This window comes from Ovis aries, chromosome 3 (assembly GCF_016772045.2).
Source record: "Ovis aries strain OAR_USU_Benz2616 breed Rambouillet chromosome 3, ARS-UI_Ramb_v3.0, whole genome shotgun sequence".
Lineage (NCBI taxonomy): Eukaryota > Metazoa > Chordata > Mammalia > Artiodactyla > Bovidae > Ovis > Ovis aries.
The window spans coordinates 191,829,381-191,844,772 of NC_056056.1; the positions used below are offsets into that span (position 1 = coordinate 191,829,381).

The 15,392-nt window shown below is 34.6% G+C and overlaps 1 protein-coding gene and 1 non-coding gene across 14 annotated transcripts in view; one reads left to right on the plus strand and one right to left on the minus strand.

Moving 5' to 3' along the window:
* SOX5 (SRY-box transcription factor 5) overlaps window positions 1–15,392 on the plus strand; it is a 1,147,842-nt gene that overhangs the window by 778,981 nt on the left and 353,469 nt on the right. The gene's annotated exons all lie outside the window — the stretch shown is intronic.
* Window positions 6,906–6,978, minus strand: TRNAS-GGA (transfer RNA serine (anticodon GGA)). The gene has a single exon. It is a non-coding gene; the product is annotated as a tRNA-Ser (tRNA).

Genomic DNA, 15,392 nt, shown 5'->3' on the forward strand with positions numbered 1-15,392 from the left:
TTGTGTGCATTCCTCATTCATGTGTGTGAATGGTGGGGCGGGGGAAGGCAGTGTTTAAAATGTATTTAGAAGTTTGCCAGAATATTATAAAGTTGGAAATACAAGTTAAAGAAGATGAAATATTAGATGTAGCCAATTAAAAATATCAAAGAATATGGAACATGTCAATAAAGCACATTATGAAACCAAATGGGCATATTAGAAATGTTGTATGGGATTGGGAGATGACATGGAGATAAAACAAACTTTGATTAAAAAATTAGATTATGGTTAGTAAATTTAGAGCAATTACTCGTTTTCAGCCCAGTAAAAAGTTGTATAGCATAATGGTTAGAAACACAATTGAAGGAATAGAGAGATATGAGTTCAAATTATTTATTAACTTGAAGTACCTGACTTAAACTCAGCGTCTGTCTGTGTAAAAGCAGCCATAATAGCACTTCCTTCATAGGTCTATTAGGAGAGATCAAAGTAATAGCCTACTAAAAACTCATTACTGACTCATTAATAAGTTTAGTAAAATCATGCTTTTTTAATTTTGCTACACATATACATTTAGGATCTGAATGAAATCAGAGGTTAATTATGGTAAATAAAGAACACTGTAATACAGATATATTAAATGGAAAAATCCTGACGCATGTTGCAATCAGTGGTATGTAAGATGGCCATATAAAAACTCACAGTTATTCAAAAATTGTCAAGTTATGGAATTGACATCCAAGGAAACGGTGAAAGCTTCATCATTTTGGGTCATTTTGAACTAGATTCTACCACACTCAAGAAATCCTGTGGTCAAATTCTTATCCTTTCCACCAGTTGCATAGTTCTTCCAGGTACAGACCTGCTATTGACTTTCCTGTTTCCATGCACAAAGCTGCTATTCACTTCCAGGAAAATCGGTGGCTCTGTGGAATTGGATAAGAATTTGGCCAACAATGAGCGATTTGAATGAATGAATTTGGAATTGGCAAGAAAGTACAAACATATGCCACATTTACTTGGTACGTTCATGCTTCAAGAGAACTCAGGTAGCACGTAAATTCTGTGCAAAGAGCCAGAGATTTTCAACAGGAAACTATGACAAAAGCAGCCGAAATCTTTTCTGTGTATTTTTGTCATATTCAAAGAACAAGGCAAAAATATCATATTTAATTCCTGCTCATTGGAATGCCTCTTCTGGTAAAAGATTGTCTTCTGATACGTCATGTATGTGTGCATGCTCAGTAGTGTTTGACTCTGTGACCCTACCCACTGTAGCCCACCAGGGGCCTCTGTCCGTGCGATTTCCTGGCAAGAAGACTGGAGTGAATTGCCATTTTCTCCTCCAGGAGATCTTCCCAACCCAGAGATCGAACCCATGTCTCCTGCATTGCAAGCAGATTCTTTACCATTGTGCCACCTGGGAAGCCTAGTAGAGTCATGTAGAGCACCTTCTATTTACAGAGCTGCTATCAGAGAATAGGACTAGCAATTTTGTTTTAGGCTAAATTAATGTGTGGATTTATTAACTTTTTTTCAGATACACTTTTTTTTTTTTTTTAAGTCAGTCTTCATTAGCTTGGCTCATACTGGACTACTTGCAAATTAAATGTTATCCTTTGCTTTATGTAGGCAAGATATAACCAGTGTGTGGGGGACCCACTTGTGTACTGGTGTTGTTAGAGGTAGTCTGAGCTTTCTCCTATTTTTAGTAGTAAGCAAATTTCTTCTCTGGATATTATTGCTCATGCAGTTTTTAGTACCAGAGATATTGGGCCTTTAAAAAGGAAGAGATGTTACATTTCTGACAGCTTCTCCCTTCCACTGACTGAAACAATAAAAATAAACATGAAGCTGTCGGAATGGCCTCTGCATTTAATGTTATTTGCATGTGATTTCCTTTGCTTCTCTAGATAATTGAATTTACTCAGACAATTTATTTTTTAAATGTATAGTCTCTGTGAACAGAAACATCTTAACTAAAGACAACCCTTTTATTTCCTCTTAATGAAATATATACATGTGTGTGTATACTTCTGTTAGAACCAAGGGAATAGAAGAAAAATAATGGAAATATCAAAAATGTACCGTAAAAAAATTAATTAAAGAGAGGAAGTGTAACTCTTGTAACCAAATATCCTCTCTTTGTGTTCACCCCCTGTCTATGTTCAAGGTCTCTAGGTGCTCAATGGGAGCTTTTTAATTATTTTTCCCTGTTTGATGTGCTAAGTATAATGAATGAATAGCAAAAGACTTTTGTAAGAAGCCACTGTGTTTGTATCATCTCAGAGTTGGTAAACATAGCAATACCTGGATAGGTTACCATCCTGAGACTCAGTCTTATAGATCTCAGACTTAAAGAGACTATTTAAATTGAGCTCTATTAGTCAAACTAAGTAGCTTTATAACAAATAAAACTATATTCTTTTGCTGTGGGGAGAATGAAGAATATAAGCCATTATTTTGGATTGCCACTTTTGTGGGTTATAGAGCATCAAATCAGAATCACATGGGATAGCAGAAATATTCAGAATGTTAAGAAATTAAGAATTCAAGTAGAATTGTAAAAGAGAATGAATCTGTCCAAATTCTAAAATTGTTTGTCTTCTTTTTATAGTAAACTAGGATTTAGTATTTTATTATAAATTAGGATTTAGTATAATAGAATTTCATTTTTAATACATATACCCCAGTAAGTTCCCTTGACAGAATTTATTCGTGGAGCAAAACCACCATCACTTCTTATTTAGACCTGTGACCACAACTCAATAAAGCAATCATAGCAGTAGATTTCTGCAGAACTTTCCTGTTGTTCATTTTTATTTTTTCCTCATTTTAACATCACCTCTAAGAAGTGTGGAGGTGGAACATCCAGAACCAAGAATTCAACATTCTCAAAGTCCATTGTATATAAGGGAAAGACGTGTCGGTTTCTAATGTCCTTCTTATTTTTTATGGTGCTATCTTTTTTCATACCTTAGTCTTACTTCCTAGAATAACGAGGACAAATCCTTCTTCTGACACTTTATCCTAATTTCTCTTTTGTGTACTCTTAAGGTGCTCATTGTTGTTTCCATGTACCTGTTTTTCTTTCCAAAATGTTGTTCATCTTTCAGTGTCCAATTGTAGATAACAATAAAGTATCAAAAAATTTACATGGTAAACTGGAGTCCCTGAAGGAGAAGGCGGTTCGCACTTACAACTGCCATGTTTAGAAATATGTGAAGAGGCCCCGGCCATTTGCTCCTCTCCCTGAGTGGACATTTTCTGAGAATTCCTGAACTAAAATGTATTTTAGTTAAAATGTATTTTAACCATTCACTAGAAAATAATGATTCATAAGTCATTTTACTACCTTTGTAACCTGAATATTATATTTCAAGGTGCATCTGTATTTGAATGTCCCACATACAGATTTAAAGATCTCAAACAATAAATGCATCATTTGAGTCCTGAGGGAGATTATATAGCATCTCTAAGTTATAGTGCTAGGGTTAAAAGTTAGGGCTAATGCTCAAGGTATAAACTAATTTAGTTATATTGTATTTATTAGTTTTTTACATATACTGATTCTATTTTAACAATCATCTCTGTTTGCTCACCATTCTGTTTTTGTCAATACTGTATTCACTGTTCCAACCTCCCAAGCAACAACTGTGTTTACTTTGACTCCTTCCTCTTTATTTTCAAGTTATGCAGTTTTAGCATTACCTACTTGAGTTTGTCTCAATTTCAGTTTGATGGTTTGGTTCTTTTTCTTTCAACTCCTGTGTGCCCGCTCAGTTGTGTATGACTCTTCGTGACACCATGGACAATAGCCTGCCAGGCTCCTCTGTCCGTGGGATATTCCAGGCAAGAATACTGGAGAGGATTGTCATTTCTTCATCCAGGAGATCTTCCAACCCAGTGATCGAACCTGCTTCTCCTGCATTGGTAGACAGATTCTTTACCACTGAGCCACCTAGGAAGCCCATAGAGTCTAGAATACTTCTTTGTCTGCCAGATCAAATATAAATAATTTTATTTCACTTTTATGACCATTCATTAAAATAACCCTCTATGATAGTATAGTCATTTAATATTCTCCATTTCTTTGTGTTAAGCCACTATATTCTCTTGTGTGTATAGTATGTGTGTGCACGTGTGCATACTATAAAATTTTCTGGATGATGCTTCTGGGAAAAAATGCTCTATTTTTCCTCTTTACCTGTTTATTTCTAGAGTTATACCAAAAGCTTCTGTACATAAAGGAATAAATTATTTAACTTAATATATTTTTAATAAACACTAATAATAAGGTCTAGATAATCAGACCCATTCCCTGACTTCATGGTATAGAAAGAAGACTAAATAAATGATCCCAAAACATTGTGCTAACTGGTATGATAAAGTAGTTTCTATCTTCCTTTGAGTTTCAGAATTTTCTCTTTGAATTTCATGTGCATGTATAATTTGCAACTATATAATTTGGTATTTATCATTGTTATGATTACTCATTGTTTCTTGTGTATTTTAAATGGCTCTCTAATTTTCAACTCTGAGGGGAGTGAATCAGCTTGATTTTTTAATACCTTTAGCATCTCTTGTAGAACCTGAATCAGTTAAGGAAGGCAGTATAATTTAATGATGACCAACATGGATTTTAAAGTTAGATGATCTTGCGTTTAATAACCCAGTTTACCATCTCCTATTATTACCTTGGGTAAATCCTCATCTGTTTAATAGGAATATAACAGTCTTTGTACAACTTCTGTGAAAATTAAATAAGGTAATATCCATAAAACTTTTGGAACAGTACCTTTTAAGAACTCAAATAATGGTAGCTATATTTTTATTGAAACCCTCTAATGAATTTGAATGGATTTTGTGCATGTGGTCAGAAAAATGCCTAGTAATTTAGAAATAATACTAAGTCTTCCAAACTATAAGACTAAAATAACAAAATTTATATATAACATTACTCATATTAATTGCAAAAAATGTTTGCAGAGAACCTAATGTTTCGCAGAAAGAATTCCAGTGTCTCAATGATTTTGGATGTTATAAGATGGTCTTTATAAATCTGCTAAAGTAGGCTCAAGAAATTTTGATTTATACTTTGAATAAATAGTTTGGCTAGTGGGGAAATTTTATGTGTGTGGACTTCTTGATAACTTACAGATGAGAACTGAAGCTTATGTTTCCTCTGTCTCAAATCACTTAATATCAATTCATGTTAAAGGTCCCTTTTAAAGAAATGCTGTTTTTACTATAAGTGGAGTACTCTATTGAAAGTCTTAATTAATATAGAAAAAAATAGCTCTCTAGCTTTTTAAAAGCAGAAAGATGGGATTAGTGTAATGATATAGCATTTGACTGACATTGGGCTATGAAATCAGCCTGATATTCTGGGGCACTGATGTTGAGGGGCTCTATTCAAGGTGCAAATAAAACAAAGAGGAGGGAAGCTAGAAACAGAGTCAGTACTTCATCTGTGTTTCCTCATATTACCTCTGCTGTTTTGTATTTGTAGTGTAAAGAAACCTAAAAATTTGTTTGCAAGAGAATCTAGTGGTGCTAATGTTCTCATAAACAAAGAATAAAAATGATATGTCCATCTCACAAGAAGAAAGAGAAATATGAAAGAAAAGTTGAAATATGGCATAATAAGTAATTGGTATCATGTATTTATGAAAAATAATTCATTACTTTAATTTTTTTTCAGACTTTGACTTTAAAAAGTTTTATTTCGTAATGAGGAGTAATTGAACATTCTTTCTTTGATCATTTTCCAGAGTTCTCACTTTGTAGAGAACCATTAAACTGTGAAATTTGAAAATTGAGTATGTGACAGAGATAAAAGCACACTAATGTCGCATGACATTTTGTGAACTAGTTTTTTTTTTCCTTAAAAAAGTTTGTATTATCTTTAAAAATGGGCCACCTCAAAAATATTTAAATTATTCTTTAAAAAATAAGATTCCATAGATGCAGTTTGATTTCAGCAGAAAGAACAACAAAGCTACTTATATATGCAGTTTCTGTTTTTGGTGGGGAGGGTAGAAGAGGGGGTTCTTCTCCTCTTTTCCACTTTCCTGGTAAAAGGTCTGACTGTTTCTTCATTTGTTTTTATATATTCTGTGTTTTATTCATTGATGTACCCTCATATGATGGCCTGAAGCATATTTGATTTAGGAAATACTCATATAGCCCTTGCCATTTCTCAGTTACCATCTTAGTAGTTTTGTACCTTGTTATATGTCTATTAACTCATATAATCCCTTACCTAATGTAACTCATTATTTTTTAATTTCTAATCCACTAATGACCCAATGAGGTAGATGATAGTATTATCCCCATTTTACAAACACAGAGATAGATTAAATAATTTGCCCAGGGTCACACAGCTCGTGAATGTAGAACCATGATTTGAGTCAGATCTATTTGGGTTCACATTCTCTACACTTAACTGTGAACATTGTTTTGCTGACTCACAATTAGCCCTTGAAATACTTTTATTACACAAATCAAAGAGAAAATTGAGTAATTGAAATATTTCTTATTTTTTAATAATTATTTTATTACTACTAAATTCTGGAGGTCTGGTATTATATCATAACACATATGAATTACTTATTTGTTATCCCATTTTCTAGATGAAGAAACTGAGGTTTGAAAAGTTTAAATAATTTCTTCAAGATTAATAAATGACAGTCTCCTGATTTGAACCTGGTGTACTGACTCCTGGTTCCAGTAGGCTTCACCGTTGCTGCTTTCTGACATCATAGTTTACTGGGTGAGGGGGTCACAGTTTATTTCACTTATCACTGAACATATAGTCAGTTTCCAGTTATTAATATAAATGATGCTAGCAAACACTTAGCTTAATAAGATTCTCCAGGCAAGAGTACTGGAGTGGGTTGCCATTTCCTTCTCCAGGGGATCTTCCTGACCCAGGGGTCGAACCTGGGTCTCCTGCATTCCAGGCAGATGCTTTAACCTCTGAGCCACCAGGGAAGCCCATTAGTAACTTTACCAAGTATCTATTCTGTGTAAGAAACTGTGCTCATTCCTCTGTGCAATGAAAAGAATTAATTTCCCAAAATGATCACAGGTTGAAGAATTCCTCAAGTATCATTTCTTTCTTCAGACTAACAGTGAATTGGTATCTAGTCAAGTTTATTAACAACTACAGTAGGATTGTTCTAAAGGCTTCTTAGAAAAATGATAGGTGAATTATTATGTATAATTAGTGACTAGTTTTTCTTTACTTCTTAAAATATTATTATATAATCCGCAATACTAGTGTGAAATGAAAATGTTTTGATGTGTAGTCTAATTTTTGTTTAGAAACATCTTACTGTTGACCTTTGAGCCCTCAGGGAAGAGATCATCAAATGTCTTTAAAAAGTGTTTTTGCAAGATGTTTAAAGGTAAGGAAGACACAGCACACAAGTCATCAGTAGGAAGATAATGAGCCTGTCGCAACACAAAATGTTCTTTGTTTTTACAGGTTCTATTAGTTAATATATTAGAATTCTCTAAATGCCACTTTTGGTTATTAAGTGGTTTTGAGAGCACATGAAAACATACATTTTATGCTTGAACACAGCATTTCTGAGATTCTTAGTAAATGTGATTCTGGAAAAACAGCCATTAGACACTTCTGCCCATGTAGCATACAGATGCAAATGAAGAGATTTTCCGAAACCATTTTTCCTGTTTCTACAATCTCTTATTAAATCAGAAAATTTGCCTTTAAATTTCTGTTTCACTCACTGATATTGAATTAGATGGCGAATATGATACTGCTTTAAAAAAATCAAAAGAAATATACTCTCATTGTTTTATTTTTATTTTATAAATGAGATTAAAGTATTAACAAATTCAAACCGAAATTTTAGTATATTTCTAAAAATAATCTATTTCCTCAATGAAATAGACATAAATCTGATTCTCTAACCTGTACAATTAGTATGAAATCAGCAAATCCACCTCAGTTTCAGTGTGTTTCAGTATTTCAGCATGGCTATTAAAAAAATGTCAGCATCGTTTTTCTCCAAAATGTACTGGTCATGTACATTTGTACAATGTAACTCTCTTGTTAGTTGTTCAGTCACGTCTGGCTCTTTGCACCCCAGGGATTGAACCCAGGGGATCATCCTGACCCAGAGATTGAACCTGGGTCTCCTGCACTAACGTCCTCATTAATATGGTGATGAGTATCCCGGCCTGTCATGCAGGAGACCGGGGTCGATTCCCCGATGGGGAGGCAAAACACCTTTTGGGGCTTCCCTTGTAGCTCGGCTGGTAAAGAATCTGCCTGCAGTGCAGGAGACCTGGGTTTGATCCCTGGGTTGGGAAGATCCCCTGGGGAAGGAAATGGCAACCCACTCCAGTATCATTGCCTGGAAAATCTCATGGACAGAGGAGCTTGGTGAGCTGCAGTCCATAGGGTTGCAAAGAGGCGGGCATAACTGAGCGACTAACACTAACACTCCTGCACTGCAAGCAGATTCTTTACCTGTCTGAGCCACCAGAGAGGGTTTGCTAATAAATCTTCCTTGCCCCTCAGGCTCATCTCCCCTCTGGGATAGTACCTCTGAGCTCACCCCTCAAATCCACTGTTCGGTAACTTTATGATTGCTTTCATCACCACTGCAGCTTTTAGTCATCTCCCTTTTGCATTCTCTCCCTCTTTTTCTCTTTTATTGCTTACAAATTTTCCTATATCAGTAGTTCTCTAACTTTAAGGTGTACCAGTCTCCCCTGGAAGTCTTGTTAAAATACATTTTAAGGCTTCACCTTTGGAGTTTCAGATTCAGAAAGCCTGGGATAAGGCCTGAGAAGAATGTGTTAAGTATTCCCATGTGTGCGTTAATCATTCAGTGGTGTCCGACTCTGCAACCCCATGGACTGTAGCCTGCCAGGCTTCTCCATGAAATTCTCCAAGCAAATACTGGAGTGGGTAGCCATTCTCTTCTCCAGGGAATCTTCCTGATCCAGGGGATCGAACCCAGGTCTTCTGCATTGCAGGCAGATAGGGAAGCCCAAAGTATTCCCAGGTCATGCTAATAATGATACTACTCACTAACCACAGTGTGAAAGTTACATTTGTACACATCACCTGTCATCTTTTGTTGTTGAGTACCATTTGAATGCATCCTAAGAGAGAATTCACTTTTAAATGTTCATTTAATCTTCTGATCAGTAATTAAGTATGAGTCAAAGGTAATGTTTCATCTTAATGTTTGGTAAAAAAAAAAATGCAAACTGATTTAGACTTTTACTTAATGCCAATCTATTGTGCAGGAAAGGAATTTTTAAAAGATTCTATATTTTTAGGCTTGGAAAAAACATCTAATAGCTTTCACTTCTTTCAACATTGTCCAAAATACATTTAAAATACTTGAAATATGGATTGTATTATATATTTTAAAATATAATGGAGCCCTTTTTATAAAATAATTATCTTTTACCTAAATTTGATGAAGGCTGTCACTGTTTAGAATGTTAGATCTGTTCTTAGAGTAGGTTGTGTCTCTATTACAGAGTCAAATGAACTTCTGAGGTTTCTACAGTATTCTTTAAAAATTAGATCTTGAGCAGGGATATGGAATATGACACTTTCCATAGATCATGGAGAAAAAAATATGCAGTATATATTTGAGTATTGTGGAATTTCCACCCAGGTTTTTTTTTTTATTGTGATGACTGAACGATTATAATCATATAATTATAAGAGGTTGAAATATGTAAAGTGTAATCTCTCCTTAAAATCTGGCTTTGGATTCCTATGACTAGCTTGCAGGCGATCGAGACTAGGCTGGTACAGCACCCTTAGCACACAATCCCCTAGGAATCTTTAGAAAAACACATATACATAGCTTGCTGATCCCATCCTTAGACAGATTTATGAACCACTCATCCACTATCTGGAATCTCAATTACTTTACCTTGTTTAAGCACTGAGAAAGAATTGTTGATCTCGTGAAACTCAGTAAGTTTTACAAATACGTTATCAGTGGCTTTTTCCAGTATAGAAAGGTGAACAGTTATAAGTTCCATCTTTCTAGATGACTGAAAGTGACTCAAGCAAAACTACCTCTGTCAGTTTTTCACTTATTTGAATCACTAGATCTAAATATACGTTAAAAAATTTAGAAAGGATTTTAAATTAGGCAGCATTGATACCGACAGTAATCAGAAGGATAAAAGACACTCTTCAGAGGTCTATCAGTACCGACTTTTCTTTTTCAAGTGTTGGGTACTGACCATATCCTATTCCCAGAATATTGAGTTTAGTCATGCTAACCAAAGAAAGATTCCTAATGTTCTCTAGTGAGATTTTTTAAGTGTTGGTTTTTGCCTCAGTGTATCCTTCCTCATATGTATCCATCCTGTTTTCAGCAAAGTCCCTATTTGAAATTTAACTGGTATGACTTTTCAAAATGGTGACATTCATTTATAAAAGTTAACAATTTGTTCTGCCATCCATTTCAAATTTATGTGTACATTATCACAGGGTAATTTCTGAGTAAGAAGTCAATGCCCTAAATAAATGTACTCTCATCAATGTGTTTATTACTCTTTATATTAAAATATTGATCTCTCTCTAAAGGTTTATCTCAGAATAGTAAAACTTCAAGCTATTGACACAGATGCCTTTATGTTTATCTAAATAAAACTGCAATGAAATCTAGTTTGAGGCTTTTTTAACATAAAATAATTGGTCAGTTTGAAGTCATCTAATTGTATATATTGATGAGTTTATAGTACTTTATTGGCAGGTGCACATTTAGGTCAGAACTTCTTAACCTGGATCCCATGGTATGTAAGAGTACCTAAGGGATTTCACGGAGGAAGTACATAGTCGGAACTATGAGAGTAGAAAATTAGCTCTCTAAAACTGTATGTAAAATTATGTGTGCAGTATCAGGAGTCTTTGTCTGCCTGTATGCACATGTATATGTTTCGGAGGATATTTCTAGGTACCATCAAGAGATCTATAATCCAAAAGAAGTAAGCATGCAGAGGTTTCATGCAGAAATATAATGAAATGTTATCTTAACCAAAAACTTTACAAATACTTTTACACAATAATGATTTATTTTTTTCTATTACTAAGTGAAATTTGGCATCTTCTAATTTGACAGAATAAATTACAGGTAGAGAAAATTAGCTTCAAAATAAATATTTGTAGTAACATTTTTAATATAATTTTTAAATTTAAGGAATAATTAAATAATATAGATTTTAAAAATTGAGATATAATTGACTGGTAGCACATTAGTTTCAGATATACAACATAATGATTTGTTATGTGTATTTATTAGAAAATGATGACCATAGTAAGGTCTACTCTCTTAGCCATTTTCAAGTATTGTTGTTCAGTCACTAAGTTATCTCCCCCTCTTTGTGACCCCATAAGCTGCAGTACAGCAGGCTTTCCTGTCCTTCGCAATCTCCCAGAGTTTGCTCAAACTCATGACCATTGAGTCAGTGATGCCATCCAACCATCTCATCCTCTATTGCCCACTTCTCTTTTTGCCATATTCTTTCCCTGCATCAGGGTCTTTTCCAGGGAGTCAATACTTAGCATCAGGTGGCCAAAGTTTTGTTGGAGCTTCACCATCAGTCCTCCCAGTGAATATTCAGGACTGATTTCCTTTAGGATGGACTGGTTGGATCTCCTTGCAGTCCAAGGGACTCTCAAGAGTCTTCTCCAGCACCACAGTTCAAATGCATCAGTTCACTGGTGTTTAGATTTCTTTGTGGTCCAACTCTCACACCCATATATGACTACTGGAAAAACCATAGCTTTGATTATACAGACCTTTGTCAGCAAAGTGATGTCTCTGCTTTTTAATATGCTTTCTAGGTTGATCATAGCTTTTCTTCCAAGGAGCAAGTGTCTTTTAATTTCATGGCTGCAGTCACCATCTGCAGTGATTTTGGAGCCCAAGAAAATAAAGTCTGTCACTGTTTACATTGTTTCCCCATCTATTTGCCATGAAGTGATGGGACAGGATGCCATGATCTTCATTTTCTAAATGTTGAGTTTTAAGCCACTTTTTTCACTCACTTCTTTCACTTTTGTCAAGAGACTCTTAAGTTCATCTTTGCTTTCTGCTATCAGGATGGTGTCATCTGTGTATCTGAGGTTATTGATATTTCTCCCAGCATTCTTGATTCCAGCTTGTGTTTCATCCAGCCCATCATTTCACACAGTGTTCTTTCTGCAATTAAAGTGTTATCATCTGCATATCTGAGGTTGTTAATATTTCTCAAGGCAATCTTAAATCCAGCTTGTGAGTCTTCCAGGCTGGCATTTTGAATGATATAGTCTATATATGTTAAATAAGTAATGTGTCAATATACAGCCTTGACATACTCCTTTCCCAGTTTTGGACTAGTCTATTGTTCTAAGTCCAGTTCTAACTCTTTGTTCTTGACCTGCATACAGGTTTCTCAGGAGGCAGGTCAGGTGGTCTGATATTCCTACCTCTAATAATTTTTCACAGTTTGTTGCGATCCATAGTCAAAGCTTTCGTATAGTCAATGAAGCAAAAGTAAATATTTTTCTGGAATTCTCTTGCTTTTTCTGTGATCCAGCGAATGCTGGCAATTTGATCTCTGGTTCCTTTGCTTTTCCTAAATCCAGCTTATATATCTGGAAGTCCCTGGCTGTTGTATGGAATATAATATTATTAACCATGCTGCACATTACTTCCCAGTATTTATTTTATAACTGGAATTATGTGCCTTTTGGACACTCTCATCCATTTCAACCAAAAAATATAGTTTTTCAGATATTTTTCAAAGTGTTATTTTGCTGTTTCCTGGTGATATCTACAAGAATGGTTCATTGCTAGAAGAAGAACATGATTATGTCAAAATTTGTTTAGCACCAAAGAGTTTTCTCTATAGATCTGTAGTTCATTTTATGTTATGTCTATGCAATGCCAAAATTAATGAACTTGTGTTAATGGGAATCTAATTAAAGTTAGTCCAAATCTTCTGTACTGTTTATTCTAAGTTCAAAACTTCATTGAATTAGAAGGAAAGGTAGAGGTAGCCACACATTTCGTAAAGATAGATAAAGAAGCATAAACTACTGAGCATCATTATTTTGATTAGCCATTTAGAGCTCAAATTTATGTGTTTGCTTTATATAACTTTAAATCTTCAGGTTTAGTTTTTTTGGAGTATGACATAAACCTTATATTTTGGTGTGTAGAGCTTTATAACCCTGTAAATAGTTGGATTAATTCATTTCAAGATGTGTACATCATTTCTTTAAGAGTTGAATGTATTGGGGTGAAAGCTTCTCTTCATAATTATTAAGAAGTGTATCTCGTGCAACCATATCATTGATAGATACAGACATAGGTAAAAGCTTGTGGCCTTTTTCTTTTTTTTGCTTGTGTGTTTTTTAGAGTGAGGTAGTATTAGCATGGTCATTGAAAGTTAGGGCTCTGAAAGCCAAGAAGATCAAGCTGATTATACTTTATATTTTAATAGTCCTGTGACCTCAGTCTGTGTGCCTCAATTTCTCCAGCTCTAGAGTACAAACTATAGGTAGAATTGCCATGAGAATTAACTGAGTTAATGCATATACATCGTTTTAAACTGTGCTGGACACAAAGTAAGTATTGTGTAAATATTGGCTGTCATTCTTAGTGATTATAATATCATAGACTGACTACTAAATGTCATGTTTTTACTATCCTGTACAGATTTAATTTCAGTTTATAGGGCTAAAAAATAAGTATGATGATGTTTTTCTTGAGGCCATAGAAAAGAATGAAATATCATTCTGTTAATAAAAGGAAGATACACATCTGTTTGGGCTTCCCTCGTGGCTCAGCGGTAGAGAATCCACCTGCCAGTGCAAAAGACTGGGGTTCAATGCCTGTGTTATGAAAATCCCCTGGAGAAGGAAATGGCAGCTCATTCCAGTCTTCTTGCCTGGGAAATCCCATGAACAGAGGAGCCTGGTGGCTACAGTCTACGGTGTTGCAAAGAGTTTAGCAACTAAACAACAACGACATATCTGGTTGAGTTGCCTATTATCTTTTTTTTTTTTCAAATGGGTTAATTCTTCTTAATCACCAAACTACATAAAGTAAAATTTGAATGTTAAGATTGAAATATACTTTTCGTAAAAGGGTGTTCATAGCAAAAGACTATCTAAGGAATTAATAAGAATTGATTTTTGAAAAGATATTTTGATGAGAGTATACACATGGATACATTAGGTACTTTATCTCCTGGTTGCAAGGGTAACAGAAAGCAAGATTAAGTAAAGCTTGTTCAAGAATAACAAAGATTCTTAACCTCAATCAAAAAGTTTAGAACACTATTTTATCATTAGAATTTAGAAGTTACACATCACATTTCTGAGAGCTCCTGCAAAATACTGAAGCTTTGTGCACAAAATTTAATTAAATATATATTGCTGGCTTAGACCACTAATGCATTTGTTAGCAGACTCTTTGGATGTTCACTTCCCAGGAAAGTGAAGGGAAATGTGCAGTCATTACTTTAGGGATGGTAAATCCAGTCCCAGGGAAGAAACTGGAAACCATAGGACTTCCTTGACTGAAAACTGTGCCAGTACTCCATACACAGGCCATTCACCATGCAAATGAACAATGGAGCCCCGCACTGAAACATCTGTTAACTACATGAAACTGTTAAAGGGATTAACAGTGCCAGAGGCTGAAATGTAATCAGACAGGTGAAATAGCAATAAGATAAATATTCCTACATGAAATAGCAATAATGCTGAATAATTAACTTATTTTTATATGGCTGTGGTAACTGAGGTTAGAATCCTTATGAAATACGTTGAACTCTTTACAATAAATCCTTCCTCTTTGCAAAGTGTAGAGAATTAGAGACGTGCAAAATGGGATATGATTTTCTTTTACTTTAGTTTGAAAATTTTTCTCATATTTTAATAGACTTCATTGCATACAGTTTGGGTGCCAGTCTCTGTCCTGATGATTCTGCAGAACGATGTGTGTAGTTTTCAGTTATGGAATGTGAAGCTCAGACGCCAAATTCCTGTTTGTAAAGTTTATCATCATATAATGTAAAAGCGGAGTATAAAATATGCTTGTTTGAAATGAAGCTAAAATTGGAGTGTTTCTGCTTTTGACCCTGGAAATAAGTGAGAAGAGAGATTATGGAAAATAAATACAGCAGTTTTGCTATATTCCAATTTGGACGTTAAACTGAGCTGATGTTTATTATGGGTCATTCATAAAACCATTCCTTCGTTTACTGAATGAATATGTGGTTGCCCTTTTCAAAGGTATCTGTATACGTATGTTTAAGTATTTGTATTTGTGTGTCATTTTTAAGTAAATAATTACAAAAGTGTACCTTCATTTAGCCTGCAGGGTCTTGTAATTTTTATACTA